This window comes from Scyliorhinus canicula, chromosome 7 (genome assembly GCF_902713615.1).
Source record: "Scyliorhinus canicula chromosome 7, sScyCan1.1, whole genome shotgun sequence".
NCBI lineage: Eukaryota > Metazoa > Chordata > Chondrichthyes > Carcharhiniformes > Scyliorhinidae > Scyliorhinus > Scyliorhinus canicula.
In genome coordinates this window covers 160,564,803-160,587,686 of record NC_052152.1, presented here as the reverse complement: position 1 = coordinate 160,587,686, position 22,884 = coordinate 160,564,803, and the positions used below count along the sequence as shown (strand labels likewise).

The 22,884-nt window shown below is 46.9% G+C and overlaps 1 protein-coding gene across 1 annotated transcript in view; it reads right to left on the bottom strand.

The window, feature by feature from the left end:
- Positions 1-17,050, bottom strand: part of LOC119968657 (opsin-5-like) — a 63,202-nt gene extending 46,152 nt beyond the window's left edge. The window contains exon 1 of the mRNA XM_038801275.1: positions 16,837-17,050. The gene's annotated coding sequence lies outside the window, so the exon portion shown is untranslated. The remainder of the gene's footprint in view (positions 1-16,836) is intronic.
- Positions 17,051-22,884: the final 5,834 nt, after the last annotated feature.

The following is a 22,884-nucleotide window of genomic DNA, read 5'->3' as shown; positions in this document are numbered from 1 at the left end:
AAGAATAATCACTACTGATTGTTGGAAAAATATTTTCTTTAATACATTATCCAAAAATTTAAGTAAACACTAAGTTCTCCCCTCCCCCTTTGCCCATCCCCCCAAGCGCCCACCCCACTCCCAACTCCTCCCAAGTGTATTTGCATCCTTGGGAATCTTATAAAAGGTACAATTTACACCGACCAGGCATTTTACAGCATTGTTTACAGTTTATTATTCCCTGGCACTTCTATTTTATGGCTTAGCATTTCACTGTTAAATATTGAAAAAATATTGTTAATTATTTTAATTTGTTAAACTTGTGCTAACAATGTGTTTCTTGAAAGGACATTAAGTGTGTGATGTTATGCAACATAAAACTTAATTCTGCAACTATAGATATGAAGAAAGATTTTATTAAAGATACTAAAATTAGTAGTCCTCAAAATAAAATTGTATGGTGCAATTCCAATTTAGCAAACTCACCAATGATTTCCTTTGGATTCTGCCATCTGCTACTTGAAGTTATTTAAAATAAGCACCAAATCCATTAAATGTAATTACTTTCACACTGTGAGTTCAACACAATAGTGTATTTTTCAATAATCGACCTTTTGTTGCAGAGTATGTCACACAGTCTACAATCAATTAGATAAATGAAATTTGGACAACCTTCTAATGTTGAAAACTCCCTATATCTATTAGTTTCTAATCTTTCCGTCTCTTCACAAAACATTGTCAATTTTGCCCAAAATTTATTTTTCAAAGTTATTTCACAAATGGAAATCAAAATTAAAATTCTCAACTATGTCAAAAAGGAACATATTTATGTGGACCCAGGGGATTTTGTGAATCGGAAACAGATGTCAAGTAAAAGGCTCAAAGCAAAAGGTTCTTCTTCCAATCGCTAGGCCAATTATTCCATTGAACTCTGACATATTGAGTTGGAGTCACCAGTATAGCACCCTCCCCCATAATCTGATCGGAAGTACAAACTGCAAATGGTGTCACCATGAGCCCCTTGCTTTCCAGCCAACCCACATACTTCCACCCTCCATCTTTCCTCCCCCAATCTTCCTCTCGTGCATTTATGCTTTCAGAAAACAAGAATCTGCTACATGCTCAGCCAATGCAGTCTTTTTTTATTTATTTTTTTAAATTTAGAGTACCCAATCATTTTTTTTCCAATTAAGGGCAATTAAGCTTGGCCAATCCACCTATCCTGCACATCTTTGAGTTGTGGGGTTGAAACCCACACAGACATGGGGAGAATGTCCAAACTCCACACAGACAGTGACCCGGGGCCAGGATCAAATCCAGGTCCTCAGTGCCGTGGGCAGTAGTGCTAACCACTGCACTACTGTGCCGCCCTAACTAGCGTAGTTTTATGATGAAAGGCAAGAAGGAGAACACACTTCTGAGGAAGAAGCACCGTCAAGTGACCTGGCACTCGCAGTCACCAGCTCAGATACTAGCATTACACATACTGAGTGCAGGAGGCTTGTATAGAGTTGAGATCTTCATGCGATGAGTCACTCAGCAAAAGCAAGCTGCAGCGAGGAGGGGGAGAGCGCATGTGCCAGCTGCCCAGAGAGTGAGGTCATGGACGTGCTCTGTTGCAGAAGGTATGAACACAGAAATGCTCGGTGCTTTAGCAGACCTTCTAGGAAACCTGTTGTCACTATCAAGGAGCATATAGGAGTTCAGCTGCAAGCTGGCACGGGGCTTGGAACCAATGCTTTCTGGAATGGAAGCATTAGTTAATTTTATGCACTTGTGGACCCAGCCATGATGCATTGCCTGATGGCCAATGTCTCAGCCTCCAATACAGCTCAATCTACCCAGTGGCAGCTGCAAGTGAGAGCAAGCGAGATCATGAAATCTCTGCCTGTTGCTCTGCAAGCCCAGCTATGAGACCACTGCTCAAAGAGACTTGCAGGCTCTCTTGCCGTAATGGAATATGTTTCAGTTCATGAAAATACCCCAAGCTGGCATGGGTATGTAGAAGCTTCAGTGACCTCTTTTATGCAGCAGTAAATTGTGAGATGTTGTTTATGTTACCAGCAGTCACCCAGAAGGAGCCAAATGTATAAAAATGGCACAACCGCGTTGACAACCAAAGGCAGTGCAGTCCTTGTCTTGCTTTATGGCTGTTTTTGTGGACGTAGCATTTTGCAGGTTTCATTCTACTGTAGGCAGTTGGTTACAGTTGGCAGGTCTGAAGAAGGCCTTATAGTCATGTGTAGATTTTTGTTGAGCTATTTCCAAATATACAGGTACAAGTTAGGAGCTGTCTCCATCCTTGCTGGTACACACGGCTCTGTCCAACACTCAACTGACTCTGAGTGCAGGTCATGTGCTCTCTTACATCACTGTGTGGGCAGTATTGTACACAATCCAATATCAACTTTTTATGTGCCAGACCCATTTACTACACATTCATGACTGCTTTAGTGAAACGAGAAAATCTCAACCAGTGATCATTGCTAATGATGAGATAGGAGAATTGTTCCCTCAGAGCGCTTGCTGGATATGCAGCCTGATGAGTGCCCTCCAATCCCCTTACTCCTCCCTCTTCTAGCAGTTTGTCATACTCTACATAACTTCTGTTCTTTTCTATGGGAAAACCTACAAGCTAACACTGACAGGAAGCAACGTGCTTCAGTACAAGCTTTTAAATCAACAGAAAGTACCTACGCACCAGCCAGACCACTTACTGAAGACCATTGAAACTTTAGGCATCCTAACCTCCAAAAATGGATGCAAATGCACCAGCATCCGGAAGAAATAATTTAGGTGCAAACCTGTAAATAGTTCAAGATCCCATTAAATAGTGCTGATGTGGGTGTGCAGTCCTTCAGCCTAAGTCAGGGCTGAAGTATGGCATTTGAAAATAGCAACATGTGCTTCAGATTAGCAGTCCACACTGTTTGATGCCATTATCTGCCTGCTCTGCACACTGTCATTGAAGTTGTGTTGTGCATGAAAACCCCTTCACTAAGATGATCTTTGGTGTACCTCCCATTAGAATTGTGTGCATGCATCCTGGACGTCATTTAAGAGGCTGCAAAGGACCTAAACAGAGCCATTACTGAGTCCAAGTTCTCCCTCAAACTGCTAGAAGAGCACCAGAAGATTAAATATTTCCTGACCAATAGATCGGGTGCTTGCCTGGCGGTATTAATGCATGGGGAAACCAAACATGTATCTGTCACCACAGTTTCACTCACACACCTTAGTGTGGACAACAGAGCTGGGCAAAATGAAGTACAAACATCAGCCCTCTATTTTTCAGCTTCTAACAATAATGTATGTTACAAATTCTAGTGCTATTAACTACAAAAATGACATTTTCATGGCACAGAATGCATCAAACAGGATTTTTAAAAAAAATCTAACCTCATTTCTTAACATCAGGTAAATGCTCAGCATACCTTTATAAAGGTATAGCTATGGAGCTCTCTCCTGGTTGTGAGAATGTGATCTATCGACCAAAGCATCACAAGTTTACTGATGGCTGTAAAACACACCACGTAGTGGCTGATCTAAGGCCAGTGCTGTTTAATAAATGCAATATGAAGGTCAATGTTAAGAACTATAGAAGTTATTTGGGCCTCGTTCAAGAACAAACTAATCCCACGTTCTGTTATCTCCCTGTAGCTCAGTATCAGCCTCTACTTCAAAACTTATCTGTTCCTCTTTTGAAAGAAACACTGGTATCTGTCTCAATTACCTCCTGTGTCAATTCATTTCAGGTTAACGAGTGCTCATTATGAGATGACCCGTTCTGTCCAACATTTACAGATTTGAGCATTAAACAAGAAGCGGTCAGACATTTCCACACATGTTGCAGTTCAGTACCACTAAGAAACAAAACAAAGTGGTGAGCGACTCATGTACACTGTTTAAACCTAAAGGGGGCAGTGGCAGGACAGGTCCACCTGCCTCATTAGTAAAATGCTGGCAATCAGCAGTTACAGCCCTGAAACAGTTTGTCTCTGTGCAACAGGACAGAAGGGTTGGTGAACAGCAGAATCAGCCGCAGGGAGTGACAGCTGATGACAGCAAGTGCCCGCCAGTCTGGGGGGGGCAGATGAAAGGAAAGCGAGCTGTGGCTGGTAGTGACTGTGTTTTTTTTAAAATAAATTTAGAGTGCCCAATTCATTTTTACCAATTAAGAGGCAATTTAGCGTGGCCTACCCTGCACATCTTTGGGTTGTGGGGGAGAAATCCATGCAAACACAGGGAGAATGTGCAAACTCCACACGGACGACCTGGGACCTTGGAACCGTGAGGCAGCAGTGCTAACCACTGGGCCACCATGCTGCCCCGTAACTGACAATTGTAATGTGCAGCCAGGAAGCCAGGAGCCAGGTAGCGACACCGACTGCTCATGGCTAGACATTCAGGAAATGAAAAATGGTTTACTTATCTGGCAGCTTCCAAAGGTTTCCTCCACAGAGTGTGCAGCATTGCTGTCCTTCATAAAATTCATGAAGGACCCTGATTCATACATTGGGCCCATTTCCTAAGGGAGGCTAATGCCAATTTCAGGTGTGGGCCCATTGATGGCAAGAGGGTGGTCTAACCAATATGTAATACTGCTCACTCCCGACATAGAATGAGTGTACACATTTTACACACCTTATTGAACCCTCCAATGTCCTTTTTGGAGTTGTCTTAAAGATAGACACTGAACAAACAGATCTCTAGCCAGGGGCTGAGATCTGTGTGTAGTACGGTATGCACTGCACACACTCCGCACATAGTTTCTTAATGATTCAAACTAGAACAAAGTGAATGATATAGAGACTTCAGAATCGGGTTACATAATATATATTAAGACAAGAAATAGATAAAGGCCAGGGGTCTGGAATAACTATGTAAAGGAAAGAAAAATAATGCACTTGGAAAAGTATTGAAGGTTCCAGGAAAGGGTGAGGAGGAAATGTTTGAGAAATCAAATTTAAGAGAAAAATATCCTTAAGGTTTTTTTTACAAATTTAGTGCACCCAATTCATTTTTTCCAATTAAAGGACAATTCAGCGTGGTCAATCCACCTATCTGCACATCTTTTGGGTTGTGGGGGTGAAACCCACGCAAACACGGAGAGAATGTGCAAACTCCCCACCGACAGTGACCCAGAGCAGGGATCGAACCATAGACCTCGGCGCCATGAGGCACAGAAAATATCCTTAATTTAGCTCCCATAGCTGAATTGTCTTATTGATAATGTAAAAACCTTAGGAGAACAGAGGTAAGTGTCAATGCAGCTCGCAAGTAAGCTTTGCCACACTGACAGGACCCATATTCCAGTTATTAGTAGAATAGAATTTTGGGCCTACTGCCAATACTTAAAAGGCCAATGCTTTTGCAATACCTGCTATCTAAACACAAAATGCATAAGAATTTTGATCACGTTCTTGTCCTTGTGAGCACTTGTGCTGCACTTAAGTAATTGCATACTTTATATATTAACTCACTTAATGTAATATTCATGATACACTCTTGAATTTTAGAATAACCTGAAGGAAAATATAAAATAAAACCACATTAAAATAGGAGATAAATTCCTAATATCCGTCGCAAGTATTCAGATAGTGAGAAACTGTTCTCTGCCCCATGGTTTGCCTGAAACCAAGTAGTCTCCAAACTATCGCGCACCTTTCGGTGAAAATAAATACTTTTCTTTACTTTTTCCATCCAGAAAATTGGTACAACTAGTGTGAAGGTAAATGTAAACTTATATGTTAATATAATATAAACAGGGACTTCTGGTTGCGGCTATGCGGAGCTAAGCCGCACGTTCGGCAGCTCCCGCTTTAATAGGACTTGTGGGCTCTTTTAAGGGCCCCAAATGGCGTTGATTCGACGATTCCCGGAGGATAAAGGGGTCTGGAGCAAAACCCCCCGGGATTTATGGTGCGGACTCGAAGTGGGGCGAGGCGAAAAACGGCAGCAGCTCCCCTGGAAAAGTGGGGGAAGGTGGACCAAATGGCGGCCGGTGGAGCTCCTGAGGAGTGGAGGCAGTGGGCTGAGGAGCAGCAGGCGGCCCTTCTGCGCTATTTCACGGAGCTGAAAGAGGAGTTGTTGGAATCCCTGAAGGTGACGACTAGTAAGCTGTTGGAGACCCAGACAACCCAGGGTGCAGCGATACTTGAGTTGCAGCAGCAGGCCTCTGAGCACGAGGAGGAGGTTTCGGCCCTCGTGGGGAAGGTGGAGATACACGAGGCGCTCCATAAAAAGTGGCAAGATCGGTTCGAGGAGATGGAGCTTCGGTCACGGAGGAAGAACCTGCGGATCCTGGGCCTCGAGGAGGGGCTGGAGGGGTCGGACCTGCCGGCCTATGTGGCCATGATGTTGAACTTGCTGGTGGGGGCAGGATCCTTCCATCTGCCCCTGGAGCTGGAGGGGGCCCACAGAGTACTGGCCAGGCGGCCTAAGGCGAATGAACCCCCGCTGGCGGTGCTGGTGCGGTTCCATCGGTTCAGTGACCGAGAGTGTGTTCTCCGATGGGCCAAGAATGTGAGGAGCAGCAAGTGGGAGAATTCGGTAGTGCGTATCTACCAGGACTGGAGTGCGGAGGTGGCCAAGCGGAGAGCCGGGTTTAACCGAACGAAGGCGGTGCTCCACGGAAAGCAGGTGAAGTTCGCATGTTGCATCTGCGCGCCTGTGGGTCACCTACAAGGACCGGCATCACTACTTTGAGTCCCCGGAGGAAGCGTGGGCATTTGTGCAGGCTGAAAAGTTGGACTTGAACTAAAGATTGGGGGCTGTGGGAGTTTTTCTATTTCTGTATCACTGTTTATGCTGTAGCGGGTTATTCTGTTTGTTTCTGTTTTTTCTCTCGCTTTCGGACGATGTGGGTTATGGTTTGGTGTTCTAAGGGGGGTACTGGGGTTTGTGGTTGATCTGTGTCTTTGTTTGTACGGAGTTGGTGGTTGGGTTGGGACTGCGGTTTGGGAGCTGCGTTGGTGGGGTGGGGCAGTGTGAAAGCGCGGGCTTTTCTCTGGATTCCCGCGCTGCGGGACGAGGGGGTGGAGTTGGTGGCGAGGGGCGTGGTTATTAGACCGGGTTTCCCGCGCTGAAGCGGTGCCAAGGAGCTGATGCAGGGGAGAAGGGGGGACCTCATATCGGGAGGGGTCGGAGTTAGAGTGGGAACTGCCGGGGTCAGCAGAAGTCAGCTGGCTCACGGGAGTACAGTAGAGGGAGCGTCGCGGCTAGGAGGGGTCCTAGCCTGGGTTGGGGGGGGGGGGGGGGGAGACATGAGGTTGCTGTTGGATTGGCCAGGGAGGAGTTGGTGCGGGTCGGGGGGGGTCGGGGTGAGGTTCTATCGCTGTGGGAAACGGGCCAAATGGGTGCTGGCCAGGGGCGAGCAGTCGATGGGCTATGGCTAGTCGACAGGGGAGGGGGGCAGGGTGCCCCCTGATCCGGCTGATTACGTGGAACGTGAGGGGGTTGAATGGGCCGGTTAAGCGGGCCCAGGTGTTTTCGCATCTGAAGTGGCTGAAGGCGGACGTGGCCATGCTCCAGGAGACCCACCTGAATGTGGCGGACCAGGTGCATCTGAGGAAGGGGTGGGTGGGGCAGGTATTCCACTCAGGGCTCGACTCGAAGAACCGGGGGGTGGCGATCCTGGGAAGAGGGTGGCGTTTGAGGCATCTGAGGTTGTGGCTGATAGTGGCGGCAGATATGTGATGGTGAGCGGTAAGCTGCAGGGGGAGAGGGTGGTGTTGGTTAATGTGTACGCCCCAAATTGGGATGATGCTGGTTTCATGAGGCGTATGTTGGGCCGCATTCCTGGCCTGGAGGTGGGGGGCTTGATCATGGGGAGGGACTTCAATATGGTGCTGGATCCCCTACTGGATCATTCTAGTTCAAGGACAGGCAGGAGGCCGGCGGCGGCCAAGGTGTTGAGGGGGTTTATGGACCAGATGGGAGGAATGGATCCCTGGAGGTTCGGGAGGCCGAGGGCTCGGGCGTACTCTTTTTTCTCCCATGTGCACAGGGTTTATTCCCGCATTGATTTTTTTGTTTTGAGTAGAGGACTGGTCCCGAGGGTGGAGGAGGCCGAGTATTCGGCTATTGTGATTTCGGACCATGCTCCACATTGGGTGGATCTGGAGATGGGGGAGGTGCGGGACCAGCGCCTGCTTTGGCGTCTGGACGTGGGGTTGTTGGCTGATGAGGAGGTGTGTAGGAGTGTTCGGGGATGTATCGAGAGGTACCTCGAGGTCAATGATACTGGGGAGGTCCAGGTGGGGATGGTGTGGGAGGCCCTGAAGGCAATGATTAGGGGGGAGCTGATCTCCATCCGAGCCCATAGGGAGAGGGGGGAGAGGAGGGAGAGGGAGAGACTGGTGGAGGAACTGTTGAGTGTGGATAGGAGGTATGCGGAGGCCCCAGAGGAGGGATTGCTGGGGGAGCGGCGTAGCTTGCAGGCCAAGATTGATTTATTGACCACCAGAAAGGCGGAGACACAATGGAGGAAGGCGCAGGGAGCAGTCTATGAGTATGGACAGAAGGCGAGCAGGATGCTGGCGCATCAGCTTCGTAAGCGGGACGCAGCTAGGGAGATTGGTGGAGTGAAGGATAGAGATGGGAATGTGGTGCGGCAGGGGGCAGAGGTCAATGAGGTCTTTAGGGACTTTTATAGGGAACTGTACCGGTCGGAGCCGCCGGCAGTGGGAGGGGGAATGGAGAGTTTTTTGGACAGGCTCCGATTTCCAAGGGTGCAGGAGGAGCTGGTGGAGGGACTGGGGGCGCCGATCGAGTTGAAGGAGCTGGTGGGCCCCCTGTTGGTTAGGGCCTTCAACGAGGCATGGGAGGGGTGTGTTCTGCCCCCGATGATGTCTCTGGCGCTAATCTCCCTGATCCTGAAGCGTGATAAGGACCCCTTGCAGTGCGGATCATACAGGCCGATTTCACTGCTGAATGTAGACGCCAAGTTGCTGGCGAAGATCTTGGCCACTGGAATTGAGGACTGGGTGCCGCGGGTGGTACATGAAGATCAGACGGGTTTTGTGGAGGGGAGGCAGCTGAACACTAACGTGCGAAGGCTGCTAAATGTGATAATGATGCCGGCAGCAGAAGGAGAGGCGGAGATTGTGGTGGCATTGGATGCGGAGAAGGCCTTTGACAGGGTTGAGTGGGGGTACTTGTGGGAGGTGTTGGAGAGGTTCGGGTTTGGGGTGGGGTTTATTAAATGGGTGAGGTTGCTGTATGAGGCCCCGATGGCGAGTGTAGCGACAAATAGGAGGAGGTCCAAGTACTTCAGGCTCCACCGTGGGACGAGGCAGGGGCGCCCCCGTCCCCCTTGCTGTTTGCGTTGGCAATTGAGCCTCTTGCCATGGCTCTCAGGGGGTCGAGGAGGTGGAGGGGTTTGGTGCAAGGTGGGGAGGAGCACCGAGTGTCGCTGTATGCGGACGACTTGCTGTTGTATGTAGCAGACCCGGTGGGGGGAATGCCGGAGGTATCTTGCTGAGTTTGGGAGTTTCTCGGGATATAAATTGAACCTGGGCAAGAGTGAGCTGTTTGTCGTACACGTCGGGAGATCACGAGGAGGGGATTGGTAGGCTCCCGCTAAAGAGGGCAGTGAGGAGTTTTAGGTACCTGGGTGTTCAGGTGGCTAGGAGCTGGGGGACTCTGCACAAGCTCAATTTTACTAGGTTGGTGGAGCAGATGGAGGAGGAATTTAAAAGGTGGGACATGCTGCCGTTGTCATTGGCGGGTAGAGTACAGTCCGTTAAAATGACGGTGCTCCCGAGGTTTTTGTTTTTGTTTCAGTTCCTCCCCATTTTCGTTCCAAGGGCCTTTTTTAGGAGGGTGAACAGCAGCATTCTGGGATTTGTTTGGGCGCACGGAACTCCGAGGGTAAGGAGGGTCTTTTTGGAGCGGGGCAGGGATAGAGGGGGGCTGGCGCTGCCCAACCTCTCTGGGTACTATTGGGCGGCTATCGTCTCGATGGTACGTAAGTGGGTAATGGATGGGGAGGGGGCAGCATGGAAACGGATGGAGATGGCGTCCTGTGGAGGCACGAGCCTGAAGGCACTGGTAACGGCGCCGCTGCCGCTCCCTCCAACGAGGTACACTACGAGCCCGGTTACCCTCAGAATTTGGGGGCAGTGGAGGCGACACAGGGGGGAAGTGGGGGGCTCGGTGGAGGCCCCGCTGTGGGGGAACCACCGGTTTGTTCCAGGGAACATGGATGGCGGGTTCCTGGGGTGGCATCCAGGGAAGTTGGGAGACCTGTTTATTGACGTGAGGTTCGCGAGCCTTGGTGAACTGGAGGAGAAGTTTGAGCTCCCCCGGGGAATATGTTCAGGTACCTTCAGGTCAAGGCGTTTGCTAGGCGACAGGTGGAGGGGTTCCCTTTGCTGCCCCCGCAGGGGGTAAGAGACAGGGTGCTTTCGGGGATGTGGGTCGGGGATGGGAAGGTGTCTGACATCTACCAGGCAATGCAGGAGGTGGGGGAGGCGTCGGTAGAGGAGCTGAAGGCTAAGTGGGTGGTGGAGCTGGGGGAGCAGATTGAGGAGGGGACATGGGCGGACGCCCTGGAGAGGGTGAACTCCTCCTCTTCATGTGCGAGGCTTAGTCTTATCCAGTTCAAGGTGCTGCACCGGGCCCACATGTCCGGATCTAGGATGAGTAGGTTCTTTGGGAGCAAAGATAGGTGCGTCAGGTGTTCGGGGAGTCCAGCGAACCATGCCCATATGTTCTGGGCATGCCCGGCACTGGAGGAGTTCTGGAAGGGGGTGGCGAGGACGGTGTCGAGGGTGGTGGGATCCAGGGTCAAGCCAGGCTGGGGACCCGCGATATTTGGGGTTGGGGTGGAGCCGGGAGTGCAGGAGGCGAAAGAGGCTGATGTTTTGGCCTTTGTGACCCTAGTACCCGGCGGAGGATCTTGCTGCAGTGAAAAGATGCGAGACCTTCGATCGTGGAGACCTGGATCAATGACATGGCATGATTCATTCAGCTGGAGAGGGTCAAATTCTCCCTGAGGGGGTCGGTACAAGGGTTCTTTAGGAGGTGGCAGCCTTTCCTCGACTTTCTGGCTCAACGATAAGGTACTAGGTCAGCAGCAGCAGCAACCCGGGGGGGGGGGGGGGGGGGAAGGGGGGGGGGGGGGGGGGGTTTAGGGGATAGTGTTTAAGTTAATTTGCTTATTGTTAATTTAATTTGTTGTTTATTGGGTTTGGGGGGGTGGGGGGAGTTTGTTATATGCGTTGTTACGGGTGCCGGCACGTGTTTATTATTATTATTGTTATTGTTATTATTGTTTTGTTGATATATATTTTTCAAATAATTCCAATAAAAATTATTTTAAAAAAAATATATATATAATATAAACACAATGGACTTCTCATAATAATAATAATCTTTATTGTCATAAGTAGGCTTACATTAAAACTGCAATGAAGTTACTGTGAAAAGCCCCTAGTTGCCGCATTCCGGCGCCTGTTCGGGTACACAGAGGGAGAATTCAGAATGTCCAAATTACCTAACAGCACATCTTTCATGACCTGTGGGAGGAAACAGGAGCACCCGGAGGAAATCTACGCAGACACGGGGAGAACGTGCAGTCTCCGCACCGACAGTGACCCAAGCCGGGAATCGAACCTGGGACCCTGGCAGAGTACCTAATTCTTTTTTTCCAATTAAGGGGAAATTTCGTCTGGCCAGTCCATCTACCGTGCACATCCTTTTGGGTTGTGGAGGTGAGACTCATGCAGACACGGTGCAAACTACATTAGGACAGTGACCTGGGGATGTAATTGAACCAAGGTCCTCGGTGCCCTAAGGCATCGGTGCTAATCACTGTGCCACGCAAAGTCACTTCTTAAGTTAATTTTACATTAAAAAATCAAGCTCCTAAATTCCATTAAAACCCCTGTTACCTTTTCCTTCATAAAACGGAGTACAAATTACATCATCAGCCACCATCAATGATTGATCTGTCCCCGTATCTCTCAGAATTTTGAACTGACTACTTATCATGTTGGAAGAGTAAGGGAACACTTCTTTCGTCAAAACAAAACCCCTAATAGCTTGACTTCCTTCACCAGTAATCAAATAATTTTCTTACCTACTCTGAACCCTATCCTCCTTTCTTGTAGATTCTGAGGGAACATGTTTCACCAGTGCTACTGCTACAGTTTTAACAGCCATTTCCTAATCTGGTGCTACCTTTCTTGCCACTGCAATTGGTTTCCCATGTAGTTTCCAGCAATGTGTTCAAATATGTGCCACATTGTTACAGAAGAAACACATAGGCTTTTGGTTGTCACTTCCATTATCAGCACTTTCCTTTCTGGTCTGAGGAGAAATTTCCTGAACATTCCAAACTGTCCCATCTCTTCCCTGACTACTTGCCTTCTTTTCACCTTTCCACTCCGTACCCTTCTCAGGCTTAACAGGGTATCGGAAAAAAGATAATTCTATGTACCACCTCCAAATCATCAGCCATCTCAGCTGCCTGGCTAGCTGTTCTAATCCTCTGTTCCCCAACATAGGTTCTAACTACCGAAGTAAATCTTTAATTATTTTTAGGAAATTACTTCCCCAAGAACATCATATGTTGTCTCCACCTTCAATACCTAAATCCAACGGCCAACATTACTTTGCTTTAACCTCTCAAATTCTATATTGGTCGGCCCAGGCTGTTTCCTTCTATTCCAAAGATTTAGCCTGTGCGCCTCTGGAACCAACTCATTTACATTAATGATAGCTTTTTTATTGCATCATACTGTGTAGATATCTCTTCTGACAATGATGCATGAACCTCATGAACTCTGCCATTTCATTTACTGAGCTACCTTTTCCAGCAAAAGAAAGAATGCCTCCACATCCTTTTCCTCAAACTTTGGAAGGGCTTGTATAAATTTAAATATCTCCCCACTAGGTTCTTGTCTGGAGCTAAGTCCTTCCTCACCTTCACCTGGTGTTTCTCCTTTAATTGTCAGCCTTTTAAACTGGAATGCTTTGTCTCTCTCCTTTTCGCTTTCCCCCTTTTCTAACTTGTCCATTTTCTGTTGCCTGTCCGCAAAATAAAAATTGTTTAAATAATCTGTACTTCCGAACCATCAGCAACAATGACTTGTGAAGACATATTAATATGTAAACATGCTCCATAAATGCAAGTTTTTTGTTTTTCTTCTGTGCGCCTGTATTGGACATTTCATTTGGAGATGGATACTAGTAACGGTCATTTTATTGAAAAATCAATTTATTACTCAGTCCAATTGTCAAAGACATAAAGTGATGATTAAGCACATAACTAATAGTTGAGTTATGTGCCAATAGATATGCTGTTAGCAAAGTGGGAATCACTGAATCAATAACTAATTAAAAATCTCACTTTGTTTTTGTGTGAGTAGACTGGACCTTTATTGACCAGATAGTTGCTGTAGATTTTGCACTTCAACAACGTTTCTAACAATTTTTATTAGAAACACAGTTTGATATTGATTCTTGTTGTCCCTATTTATAGCTCTCAGTCATAGCCTTGTAGGCTCTGACACTTCAAGTGAAAACCCAAGTACTTTTTAAGTGTGATAAGGGTTTCTGCCTCTACCACCCTTTCAAGGAGTGAGTTCCAGACCCACATGAGCATCTCTTTAACACCCCTCTAAACCGTCCACAAATTACTTAAAATCTATATCCTGACCTCACTGCTAAAAGAGTTCAATCCTTCCTCAATCTTGGCCCCTAACACCTTGATTAAATTTCCTCTCAGCTTCCACTGTCCTAAAGAAAACAACACCAGCATATCCAGTCTTTCCCTGTCGCTAAATTACTCCAGCCTTGGCTACTCTGCCCTAACTCGTATTTTGCATTGTTCTGGAATAATCTCCCTGCTCGAGTTTTCTAGGCCTCGGCTCATGAAGAAAAATATCCTGCATGCCTTTTTAGCCATCTTATTCACCTGCGCTGGTGCAATTAGAGATCGGTGGACATACACTCTAAGTCTCTCTATTCCTTTATGTTTAAGGTGGCATGGAGAAGCAGGTATCTGGCTCCAGGGAACGGGAGCAACGGAACAGGATTGGCAACACCAACGCACAATTCACCGCTGCATTGGGAATCTGCTACTGGCAGCAAGCAGCAGAGAATCCACCTCTGCGTCTCTCTTCCACATCTCTGCCTTATAGCCATCGATCATTAGAATCACTCAAGTCTGGATTCAACCACTCACATTTTCATTACACTGATTCATCTTAATTGATCGCTTCTAAAAGTAAATGACATCCACCTGGGCCGCTTTGTGAGACAACTGACTTGGCGCCCTCCGCCTGAGGCTGCTCCAATGGGATCTTCCCCCAATGACTGAGGAGAAGGCAGGTTGCTCGCTCGTGTGTCTGGATATTGCTGAAAACCCCATAGCAGTCGGCCTCATCATTGTGATGCCAGTGTTGGCAACAGGCTGTCCCACCTGCAGCAACCACTGGGCCTTCCTGCATTGATGATGCCTCAGTCGGAGGCTGACCATACCTCATGAGGGGCAGCCCCTCCACCCTATTCCTACCTGTGTTAGCCCTTTCATGTGGCCCTTGAACTAGAGGGGCAAACACCAGCTGGGATATCAGTACCGCTGGCTGTTAAATGCTACAGAATGTGGCATACAAACTGTGCCTGCTAGTGTACTGCTCCTACATCCACACAGCTTGATACCATACCTGGCTCCCCAGGAGGTTGGTCACTCTCTGGTTGGTTGAGCTCATGTGCTCAAATGCCTGAGAGAAGGCGACACACATGCCACGGATGCACCCTTCCAAACCCTGCCCAAGACTCTGCACTGCCTCAAGCAATGCCAACATTTGGGCACAGATCTTCCACCACAGTTATGACTCCCAAAGATTTGCATCTCTGTGCAGCTGAGCATGGCCATGCCTGTCCTCTATCCTCCTGAGGGGGCCTACCACAGCTTACTCTGCCTCTCTCACCTGCTCCACGATGTTCTGCGTACTCTAAACGTGTGCTAGGCCCCACTGACGTGAATGTACCTCTGCTGGTGGAAGGTGTGCTTGACTAATGTGATGGTGCTGACTAGGTTGCTCTACCGCCATGACAAAGGATGATGACGCCAATTGTTCCAGCTTTGGCTCCCCTCCATTGCTGTCAATCCAGGAGACATAAAGAACTGGTTAGGAAAACCCAGTTCCCCAGCTACAGGGATACAGTAAAGTGGCCCATTACATCAAATTAACAGTACCACATTCCTGCAATTGACTTCATGAGCAATCTCCACCCACATCTCCTTGGTTTCACCGGCAGGTTTCTTCCTCCCCTCAGTAATGAACATTTTAATCCTGTGGGCCCTTACAGCCCCCAGTAGCACATCCAGGGAGGTGTCATGAAAACAAGGCACAGCGATTGAACGTCTGGACTCCATTCGGCAATGGCACTTGCTGGTGTGCTCTCAACTTCAAACCCCATCAAACTGCAAGTTTGGACTGTCCATTTAAATAACAAAGTTGAAATTGCCTCATGCAATCATCGTGTCTACTCACACTAATTGTTCAGAAAACCCAGAAGTAATACGATCACAAAGAATTGATACTACACAGAAGGAGGCCATTCCACTTGCCTGCACCAGCTCTCGAAATGATCAATGCACCCAGTGTCTTTCCCCCGCCTTCTCACCTAACCCTGCACATTCTTCCTTTTCAGATAATAATGCAAATCCCTCTTCAACGCCTCAGCTGAACTTGCCTCCACTGTACCATCAGGCAGCTTATTTCAGGACCTAAAGATTTCTTCTCCTGTCTCCATTGCTTCTTTTGTCAATCACCTCATATCTGTGCCCTCCCATTCTTAATCCTTCCAACAGCGGGAACACTTGGCAATGCAGAGAGGAGTTAAAAAGACACCGACAGTACTGTATGATGCGACCATCAATTCACTCGAGACATGAGTAGAAGTAAACCGTGTCTTTAATCAACTTAGAACAGTGCCTGCCTGCGACTGAACCAATGCTGAGAACTGCCTACAGGTCGACTGCTCTTTATACCTCTCTTCAAGGGGAGGAGCCATGGGTGGAGCCAATACATGCCCCAGCATGTTCCCCCATGGATAATGCCATACAATGGCCCATAGGTCAAGCCCACAAGGGCAACAGCATAGCACAGATACAAATACAAGTGCAACAGCACAGATATAAATACACTGGTGGATTATTAGCATAATACATTCACCACACTGTACTTATCTCTGGGTTTCCCATGTGCTGCCAAACATTCCCGTTCCCAGTATGCCGTGAAGCTAAAACACAGCTTGCTTATCTGAATATATCCATCATTTCTGCAGTTACTTTAATGAAAGTGCTTCCAGCAGTTAAGTGCTTTACATATTATAAGGTTGTGTAAGATTCTGAAATACTTGAAGTAGACTACAATGTCTTTTATTGAGCTAATTTAATAAATGACACTGCATATGCAATCTGTCATTACAAAACAAAAATGGCTCTCAAGCATGCTTCAGTTCTCCGGCAATTTATGCTGATCTTCAGTTCTGTGTCTCAGAAACAGGATCGGATGTGACAAGAATGTTTCAAAGTAAATTAGTTTTCAATGTGTGTGTCTTCACTGATCAAATTGCAGACTCGATTTAACTTGTCAGGGAATCCTAATTTGTTGATATTTTGTGCACAGATATATTAGGGTCAATTCGGCTATGTCCCTCCGGCGGTGCAAACCTTTGTGGTGAAGGGTGGGAATGAGCTGCACTAAATGGCATGTGGGGGGAGAAAACCCAATGTCTGCAAGAAGAAGCTTCACTCAAATACTTTAATTAATGAACACCAGGCCCACACCTAAACACCCCCATTAGCCAATGCTTTACTCACATCATTGTCCTCACCTTTAAGATGGTTGCATGGAAGTTTCCCTGTTGATGAAAATGTCTTCAAGGCACATCACAATTTGATTGTCACAAGCTTCTTCTTTGTTTTTAAGGACATCCTTTAATTCGTTTGACTGGGAATGCCAACAATTTAGGTTTTTGCCCTGTTCATGCCAGAGGGTATTCTTTATCTTCAAACAGCCATCGCTTAAGACTGCTCGCAGTGAAGCATCTGCAACCTTGGACTGTCGCAGACTGTGCTCAGGGAATCGGGCAGACACTTGCATGAATCTTTTCCTTGCAGCTGCATATTGGTGGAATGAAAACTCCCGTTGTGGCACCCTGTATCAAATCCGACTGCCTGTTAATTCTGTCTATTGACATTGCAGGGGATGTTGACGTAACTCGCAGTCGTGGCAAACAATCCATCTGTCATCTACCCCATGCATTCACGTGCAGCAGTTTGGGAGACCCTGGATATGTTTTTAACTTTTGTAGGAGCCAAAGGGGATTAAACTGAAAGCAGACGTGGCTTTCACAGTGACACAGTGGTTTGCACTGCTGCCTCACAGTGCCAGGGTCTTGGGTTTAATTCTCAGCCTCAGGCGACTGCCTGTGTGGAGTTTGCACTCCCCATGTCTGCATGGTTTCCTCCGGGTGCTCCGTTTTTTTCCCACAATCCAAAGATGTGCAGGTTTGGTGGATTGGCCATGCTAAATTGCCCCTTAGTGTCCAAAAGGTTGTGTGGGGTTACTGGATTACGGGGATAAAGTCGGGGCATGGGCCTAGGTAGGGTACTCTTTCCCAGGGTTGGTGCAGACTCAATGGGCCGAATGGCCTCCTTCTGCACTGCAGACATTCTATAATTCACATTGATTGGTAATTCACAGCAACCAGGTCAAGTTACGAGCAGCCCTTCTTCTAGAAGGCTGCGGATGTTTATGGCCACCTCTCATTGTAAATCTGAGCCTCAGGAAGCCCTAGACCTTCGAGACATCAAGGATACTGAGTCTCTGGGAAGGATTTTCCAGGCCCCCACCCCATCATAGGGTGTTTTCCGACCACGGAGGTGGTTCGCCAATGGCTGCTGACAGGATCTTCCAGTCCCGCCGATGCCCATGGCATTTTGCATGGCTCACCTGTCCCGCCATCGGGGAACAGGTAGACTGGTGGAAAACTCAGCCCTTTGTACCTGTTAGATGGATAGTGCCCCTGCAAACACAATCCTTTTATTGCTCAAATGAACATATGACAATACAAATATAGGAGTTAGGAGCAAGAGTAGGCCACTTGGCCCATTGAGCTGTGTAAAAGAATACGAGCATGGCTGATCTGATTGTAACACCAGCCCCACATTCCTGCCCACCACTGATAACTTCCACCCCTTTGTGAATCAATAATCGATCCAGCTCTGCCTTAAAATGTTCAACGACTCTGCTCCACTGCCTTTTGAGGAGCAGGATTCCAGAGACTCGCAACCCTCTGACAGAAAATGTTTCTCTGCATCTCTGTCTTAAATGGGCGCCCTGTATTTTTAAACAGTAACACCCAATTCTAGGTTCTCCCACAAGAGGAAACATCCTCACCACATCGACCCTGTGAAGACCCCTCAGGATATTAAAGGCTTCAATCCAGTCACCTCTTACTCTTCTATACTCTAGTGAATGCAAGCCTAACCTGTCCAACCTTTCCTCATAAGACAACATGCTCCATTCCTAGTATTAGTCTAGTAAACCTTCTCCAAATTGATTCTATTGCATCTGTCCTTAAATAAGGAGCCAAAACTGTACACAGTTCTCCAGATGTGGTCTTACCAACTGACAAATAACCTCTCTACTTTTGTATTCAATTCCCCTCACAATAAATGATAACATTCTATTAGCTTTCCTAATTACTTGCTGGACCTGCATATTAACCTTTTGTGATTCATGCACTCGGACACCAAGATCCCACTGAATCTCAGAGCTCTGCAATCTCTCACCATTTAGATATTAAGTTTATTTTTTATTTTTCCTGCCAAAATGGACCATTTCGCATTTGCCCACGTTTTACTCCATTTGCCAGATCTTTTCCCACTCATTTAACCGATCCAGGTCCCTTTGTATCCCCAATTTACTTTCCTATCTATCGTTGTGTCATTAGCAACTTTAGTAACCACACCTTTGGTCTTTTTGTCTAAGACATTTATATAAATTGTAAAAGGTTGAGGCTCCAATACTGATCCCTGTGGCACACCACTCGTCACATCCTGCCAACCAGAAAAAGACCCATTTATGCCAACTCTCTGTTGCCTGTTAACTAGCCAATCCTCAATCCATGCCAATATGTTCCACCATGGCTCTGCTACAGTCTCTGTGCCTGTTGAGTTTTAAGTGCAAATTTAGCACATATTCCAGCTCCCAGATTCCTGTGTGCCTGTCACCTTTTCTCAATTTCATTGCCATTTACCACTGAGAATCAATGGTCTCTTCGTTAAAATCCCAGTTGGTGTTATAACTGGAAGGGAAGATCCCAGAATGGAGTCCTGGTTCAAAAGACCGTAACTTTGACTTTTTTTAAAATAAAACTTGAAGGAACAGAATCACAGAACTGAGAGCTGGTTTTAACAAGGAAAAAAATTATTCAACATGAAAAACTGATCATGATACAATACTCCTTTACTCCCCTATTAGCTTCACAATTATACACAGATTTTAAGATTATCACGGATTACAAGGTACATCTTAAACTACAATGGTCCCATTAATGCACAAAGTCCCTTTTAAGCACACAAGATGACTGTGAACCCAAGTGAATGAGGAATGTTTCCTCAGAATCCCCCGATGATTCTTATACCATGAGTCATCTTGTCTCATTGAACTCTGACTTCCACGAGAGTGATTTCAATTCCACTTTCAAAAGTTACACTTTCAAATCTTTTAAATTATGTTTCCCTCCACTGCTTCCATAACGGTTTCACTTTTAGGTTTTACACCTCTCCTTTCAGGTTTGCTTTGACATAATGGTGTTTCCATAGGCCCAGGACCAGCCGCCGATTTCCACAATTATTTTAAATAATGTCTCCCAAACTGCAGTAATTTCTCACAAAACGTAGCACTGCAGCAAATATCCTTCTGGCCTCTCACAACTCTGTGACTTTATTGAACAGTAATCTGTTCTGGTTCCCAGTTCCCCCTGTTCCGTTAGCTTCAGACTCCCATTAACTTCATTCCTCTAGTTTCCTTAACTAGCTGGACTTTAGATTTCCGGCATCTGTTTTCTTAACCATTACTCCATAGTATGGATTTTCTTCTAGCAAGGCTGAGAAAGATGTTCCCTATTTAGCCTTCTAAAACCAACTGCTTCTAACGGAGCTGCCTTCTCTCTCACTACCTATCTCCAACTGCAATCAATCAATTAGCTCAACTAAAACTGAAAAGTTTCTTGGCCTTAATTGTTAAACAATTACTGCCGGCTTATTTACTCTTCAGCACAATAGAATCACAGCTGGAATTGAAACCAATCACCATACATGCTTTGTCCAGCATGAATCTAACCATAGGCTTCACCCTTCCGGGTACAGAAACATTAAACACACTTAAAGCGATACCTTATTTCTAATTCCATCATTACAAATGTAAATTCCTTATCCTTCTTTAATTGTTTTCCTAACATTTTGAGATAACAGATGCAGCTATTGCTGAGTACCTCCTCCCACAGCCGCCTCCCCGGCCCCTATTTGTAAAGCCCAGCCACAGCACAAGGCATCACACCCTTTGGCTGCTGTTGGGACTGTGGGCAAATCTGATTTTGAAAACCAGTCGCAGAACAAGTTCATTTCAATCGGACGTCAGTGACTGCAAAGTACAATGTGAAACGAATGTCACCGACTTGAGATGGCGTGGAAGTGTAAGAGAGACCCCCTCCCCTCTGACAGCCCAGGTACACATGTCAAATGGTGGTCAGCGTGAAAATAAAGCCATTGCTGAGGTACTGTCAGTTCCTCCTGTACATTCACAATTCAGACCATAGCTGCCATTAGTGTTCACTGTTGCTGTTTATATCTGTCTGTCCATTCCCCAGATCCTATTCCTCATCCTTTACAAATCTAATCACGTTGTTACTTAAATAGTTTAACAAAAATGGAAACAAATCGATTAAGTAAACAGAGAACTGAAGAAACAAACGTCTACCAGGGGAATAGATTAAATGAAAGATGTTGTGAATCGTTACCTTAACGGGAAGTGTCCTCTTCTCAGAACTGATAGAAAAAGGTTTCTTGCACGATTGGCTGTAGCTCCGACTTCAATTGACACGGCTGCAGAACATCAGCAGCACAATGTGGGCATGCAGGGAAGTTGGGACTGACTGACTGCTCACTCACTGCTTTCCCCGAGGAGGTCAGCCCGCTTCAAACACAGCGACCACTGAGTAATCCACACCCGCCTCTGTTTCCCTGAAGCTTCACATAACAGCACTTTGTTCCTACCCCCGTGACGTAATTCAAGATTGACATATGTACCATACACAACTGTGCTAGAAATATTTGCCGTTGACTCGAACCTTTATTTCTTCTTCAAGCGTGATAGCATCAGGGATTTTGAAGAAAATCTTTCAGAGAATTATCAGAGGTCCTACAGTGCAAAAGGAGGCCGTTTGGCCCAACAGGTCTGTGTGAACCTTCTGTAAGAGCACCCAAACCTGGGCCCACTCTGTCACTCCCCGTTACCCTACCCAACCTTTGGGACACCAAGGGTAATTCAGCATAGCCAACCTACCTAACCTGCAGAATTGTGGGAGGAAACCGGAGCACCTGGAGCAAACTCAGGCAGACTCAAGGAGAAAATGCAAACCCCACACAGACAAGATGGGAATTGAACCCGGGCCGCACTGCTAGCCACTGTGCCACCGTGAGGGTTTGTTTGTTTTTCTTTATTGGGCGTGTATATTTGCTTTCATGTTAATTATTTCTGTTAATTTATTATTTGTGTCGGGGGGGGAGGGTTACTGTTCTTTTTTCTTTCTGTTCTTGTTGGCAAAAATTTGTGAAAACTTGAATAAAAATTATTTTTAAAAAGAACAATTGCTACCTGTGTGATGTAGCTACACTCACAGTGGTGTTGAGTTTGCAGATTTGGACATAACCAGATGAAGGGCGATACATTTCCACATCAGGGAGGATTGTGACTTAAGAGGGGAATTTGCAGATAGTAGTGTTCCCATACACCCACCACCCTTGCTCTTCTATGTGGTAGAGGTCACCAGATTTGGAAAGCACTGTCAAAATAAACCTCTGCAAGTTGTTGGGAGTCCATCTTTGCACATCCTGACCCAGGATGCGACAAGGCTGATAAATCTCGCGATAGGCCTCTCGCGGGATGTACCGGCCTCATCACACCTCGTGTGATCTAACAGGATCTCACGAGGCATCAAGATCTAGATCCCGCCCATTGAGGTCGGGACCCAGATTTGCATATTCGAGTGAGCAGTTGGTCTTACTTAAATCTGTCTATGTCGGATTTACCCAACACCTGGGACCTAAAGGCCTTGTCTTGTAGACCCAAGCGGCTATTTAGCATTGTTTCCACAAATGTGGACCAGGCATACTGGCACTTGGGGGGATCTCCCGGGTGATTGGGCTACCTGGGTTGTTGGGCTCTGGGCAAGATGGTACCCTGGCACACCCAATGCACCCGATGGGCAGCACGGTAGCATAGTGGTTAGCATAAATGCTTCACAGCTCCAGGGTCCCAGGTTCGATTCCCGGCTGGGTCACTGTCTGTGTGGAGTCTGCACGTCCTCCCCGTGTGTGCGTGGGTTTCCTCCGGATGCTCCGGTTTCCTCCCACAGTCCAAGGATGTGCGGGTTAGGTGGATTGGCCATGCTAAATTGCCCATAGTGTCCTAAAAAGTAAGGTTAAGGGGGGGGTTGTTGGGTTACGGGTATGGGGTGGATGCGTGGGTTTCAGTAGGGTGATCATTGCTCGGCACAACATCGAGGGCCGAGGGGCCTGTTCTGTGCTGTACTGTTCTATGTTCTATGCCACCTGGGCACCATGGCACTGTCAGCCTAGTACCCTGGCAGTGC